General features: G+C 51.3%; 1 long non-coding RNA gene across 1 annotated transcript in view; it reads left to right on the top strand.

Moving 5' to 3' along the window:
* The window catches only part of LOC108803610, a 27978-nt gene that overhangs the window by 22689 nt on the left and 602 nt on the right, over nucleotides 1–4687 (top strand). The gene's annotated exons all lie outside the window — the stretch shown is intronic.

The raw sequence follows: 4687 nt of genomic DNA, 5'->3' as shown, positions 1-4687 counted from the left end.
GACTGGAGTGCCATTAGTAAAATAATGTCACCACCAGCGCGATCGGCTGTGGTGGGCGACTCCGTGACCGCTCGGCGATCCGCGCGTTTTCGTGCACGTCACGGATCACACAGATGTGAACCAAGCCTGAGGCGAGGAGATTTATCACGCAGATTTAGCCGCGCGATATCGCGCAGAACAGAGATTCGCAATCAAGTCTATGGAAGCCGTTCGCACCTCTGCGATTCGTTGCGCGGTGGAAATCACGCGAAAGGGTGCAGGAGCTATTTTCGGGGGGGGTTGTCGCGCGGTTTGGGTCCCATGGACATCTCTATGCATTGAGAACAGCTCACCAGCTCAATCCCCGTGCCTTATTGTGTGCACTGAGATATTTGGGGTGCTAGAGTCCACTGGGGTCTGATATAGCTTAGGGCAGGGGTAACTTCGGCCCTCCAGCTATGGTGAAACTACAAATTCCATCGTGCATCTGCATCAGGAAGTCATATCTGTGGCTCTCAGAGTGCAATGTCTTGTAGCGCCACAGCAGCTGAGGGGGCCGAAGTCTGGATACACCGGGGTTCGGGAGATAGAGGCAGACGTTTCTCTTTCCATTAGGATTCAAGGTAGAAAGTAAAGAAGAGGAAGGGAAGGAGGAGGAAAGTAAAGAGGAAGGGAAGGGGTTGCCTGGGGTGAGAAGAGAGAGTTAGCGGAGGGGGAAGGGTTTGAAGCAGTCGGTAGGTATTATAGGGTAGGAAGGTGGAAGGGTTAGGGGGTAATAGGGTGTAGGGCAATAGGGTGTAGGGTAAAGGGGTTACGGAGAGATGAAAGGGGCATGGCACCTGGCCGGAATGCAGGGTCTGATGGATCTACACCCCAGGTGACCTAAGGAACGTGGCATGGGTGTCATTGCTTTTTTATTTCCGCCGATCCGTGTCCCAAATCAATTTTTTAAGGAAGTTGCTCTTTTTTCCCCTCTTGGCGACACATGTTGTGTATCTGTATACAAATCTTGTAATGGAAAACGTTATAAACATAGAAGAGTGACGGCAGAAAGAGACCGGGGGGTCCATTGAGACCGCAACTTATTCATTTTTCTATTATTATTATACAGGATATATAGAGCGCCAACAGTTTGCGCAGCGTTTTACAATATCATTTTTTTTGTTTGTTTTTGAATTTTTTTTGTCTGGGTATAGTCGGGGTATTTCGGTTTGTCGGGTATAGTCGGGGTATTTCGGTTTGTCGGGTATAGTCGGGGGTATTTCGGTTTGTCGGGTATAGTCGGGGTATTTCGGTTTGTCGGGTATAGTCGGGATATTTCGGTTTGTCGGGTATAGTCGGGATATTTCGGTGTGTCTGGGTATAGTCGGGGTATTTCGGTGTGTCGGGGTATAGTCGGGGTATTTCGGTTTGTCGGGTATAGTCGGGATATTTCGGTTTGTCGGGTATAGTCGGGATATTTCGGTGTGTCTGGGTATAGTCGGGGTATTTCGGTGTGTCGGGGTATAGTCGGGGTATTTCGGTTTGTCGGGTATAGTCGGGATATTTCGGTTTGTCGGGTATAGTCGGGGTATTTCGGTGTGTCTGGGTATAGTCGGGGTATAGTTGGTGTATTTCGCTTTGTCGGGGTATTTCGCTTTGTCTGGGTATGGTCGGGGGTATTTTGATTTGTCTGGGTATGGTCGGGGGTATTTTGCTTTGTCTGGGTATGGTCGGGGTATTTCGCTTTGTCGGGGTATTTCGCTTTGTCTGGGTATGGTCGGGGTATTTCGGTTAGTCTGGTGCTTTGTTGGGGTATTTCGCTTTGTCGGGGTATTTCGCTTTGTCAGTGTATAGTCGGGGTATTTCGGGCAGTCGGGGTATAGTTGGGGTATTTCAGGCAGTCGGGGTATTTCGGGCAGTCGGGGTATTTCGGGCAGTCGGGGTATAGTTGGGGTATTTCAGGCAGTCGGGGTATTTCGGGCAGTCGGGGTATAGATCTGTGTTTGTCCCAGGCATGTCTAAACTCATTCACTGTTCTCATCTCTGACTGGAAATGACTTTTCTTTGTTACTCCCAGTTCTGGCGGGGCCCCGGCCTCAAAAGGGTTATTCCCCCCCCAGCCCCCTTCCCCTCCTCTACACTCTTTATAGTGAGTGCATCAGCTGTACCTGGCAGCATCTGATTGGACAGTGAGAGGAGAGATGGAGCTCTGTGATTGGTCCACATCTCTCTGCTCTCTGCTCCAGAGGTGCAGTTGCAGCTGGAACCCATTATAGTCCGATGGGAAGTTTTGTGTATCACCGGCCCCGGCCTCATAGAGGGCGTCCAATTCTCTCACTTCCATACATTCCTGCCGCGTGCTTATGTTCCCCTACATGGTCCTCCGCTCATGTACAGGGAGGGCCTACAAATTCTCAGACAGTCCCCGAAAAACTAAATGTAAGAACATGAAGCCGATCTGCAAAAATTAGAGTGACAACAATGAAATGAATTGTACAAAATATCCTTTGTTTCTGAACTCATTCCAGCAATGACATCGCAGGGTATCCCGATGAGGGTTGGAGGAGCTTTGATTATGAGGGGCCCCCACCATCCCTGTGCTGAGTTCCTGGGTCTGTACCCCCGCTGTGCCCATTATGAGGGGCCCCCACCATCCCTGTGCCGAGTTCCCGGGTCTGTACACCCGCTGTGCCCATTATGAGGAGCTCCCCCATCCCTGTGCTGAGTTCCCGGGTCTGTACACCCGCTGTGCCCATTATGAGGGGCTCCCACCATCCCTAGTTACAATGACACCTAAAACTCCCATTACTGCAGGAAGAGAGCTGGGAATGATGACGGGGAGATCCCTGTGTTGGGGGTATCTACATATAAGAAGACAAGCATGCTCCACTTGCTAGACAAAGATCACTTTTGGGTGGACTGGCCCTTTAATGTACCTGTAGACAGATTACTTCACATACAGATGACCAGCAGCAGCAGGAGAAACTATGAGGACCCATTTACTTCTTTGAGGTGCATTAATGAGCACTATGTGGGGTAATAACGTGCATTGCGTAAGGACAGACACAACGCATGTTAATGCGCAACATAATACATGTTAACATGGCACGTATACATGCGTTGTGGCACGCTACAGTGCAGGTGCAATAGGGTGCCGTTCAAAATGAAATCTCTACCTTAGATTGTAAGCTCCTTGAGGGCAGGGATTGATGTGAATGTGCAACTACCCTGTTTCCCCGAAAATAAGACCTAGTACCATTTTTGGGGTGCTAGAGTCCACTGGGGTCTGATATAGGCTAGGGCAGGGGTAAGCCTAACTTCGGCCCTCCAGCTATGGTGAAACTACAAATTCCATCGTGCATCTGCATCAGGAAGTCATATCTGTGGCTCTCAGAGTGCAATGTCTTGCAGCTGAGGGTACCCCAAAAATAAGACTTAGTACCATTTTTGGGAATTGCTAAAATATAAGACCTACCCACGAAAATAAGACCTAGTTGTGACCATTCCCGGGGGCCGGTTGGTGGGCCTCGGTAGAGGAAGCGAGGCGGCAGCCCAGGGAGCAGAGCCGCATAACATGATGTTTCCTCTATAGCGCCGGCTCCTGTCACAGGCGGAGTCATACCAAATGCGCTCCCGCCTGTGAGGAATCCATAGTGAAAGCGCGCTGGTATGTACAGTCAGGGCAGCCACCAGGGGGGGTACAGCAGATACTCATGTAAGGGGCCCGGGCAGCCTGGGGGGCCCGCCCGAGTCCCTTACATGACTATCTGCCGATGTTGAAGGGCGAGGAGGGGGAGGCCTGGCCCTAGCAGCGCAGGGCCCAGGCATTGCTGCTCCAGTGGCTGTGAGACAAGCTAGGGCCCCATCAGCGACGCTGCTCGTCTGATGTCGGACTGGCCGGAAGTGACGTCACTCCTGGCCGGTCCGGCGGCAGACGAGGCCACGTGTGCAGGTAAGAGGAGCTAGGAAGGAAAGGAGGGAGGGATGCAGCCCTGACCAGCCAACCTGAGACACCTTCAGAGCCCACCATAGACAGTCTCAGATGGGCTGTGCAGCATCTATGGTGGGCTCTGCAGGGTCACTCTCAGGTGGGTCCTGTGTCCAGCGCGTCACTAAGCCCTGCGTCGAGCGGGGGGGGCTCGGCCTGAAGCCGTGTAAGGGGCCCTAAAATTTCTGATTGCTGCCCTGTGTACAGTGCTGCGTAAATTATCAGCGCTATATAAATACCAACAATAATAATAATCTCCCATTCAACGGCAAATCCATTCTTTCCAGTAGCTCGGTGCTGCCACACGCTGGCCGTTCTCGGTATCACAGCGCAGTCTCAGCCACCCTAATCTGGTACAAGTCCGATAGCACAAATATAGCCCATTACCCGGTGAAGTGCTCCTCACACACTGATATGTTATCTGTGGGAATTCTGAGAACTGCCACATGTCACAGAACAGCATGTACAATCCATCCATATATATAACACAGCGCCTTAATTACCCGGCTATAAACCTGCAGATAACTTATCACTCTCCCTCCTGCTCAATGACTCTGCACATTTCTTATTCTGGGCACCTGAATGCTTGACGGCGGCGGCTCTTATTCCTCTGCACTGTGCAGAGGACACTGAGCCAGTCACATCGGTCTCTGTACAGAGGAGCTTACACTTTAATGTACCCTCCCCCCCACAGTCACATCAGTCTCTGTACAGAGGAGCTTACACTCTAATGTCCCC

Source organism: Nanorana parkeri, unplaced genomic scaffold (assembly GCF_000935625.1).
Source record: "Nanorana parkeri isolate BGI_ZX_2015 unplaced genomic scaffold, ASM93562v1 scaffold3927, whole genome shotgun sequence".
In the NCBI taxonomy this organism is placed as follows: domain Eukaryota; kingdom Metazoa; phylum Chordata; class Amphibia; order Anura; family Dicroglossidae; genus Nanorana; species Nanorana parkeri.
The sequence above is the reverse complement of the archived record's forward strand: the minus strand, read 5'-3'. Positions and strand labels throughout refer to the sequence as shown.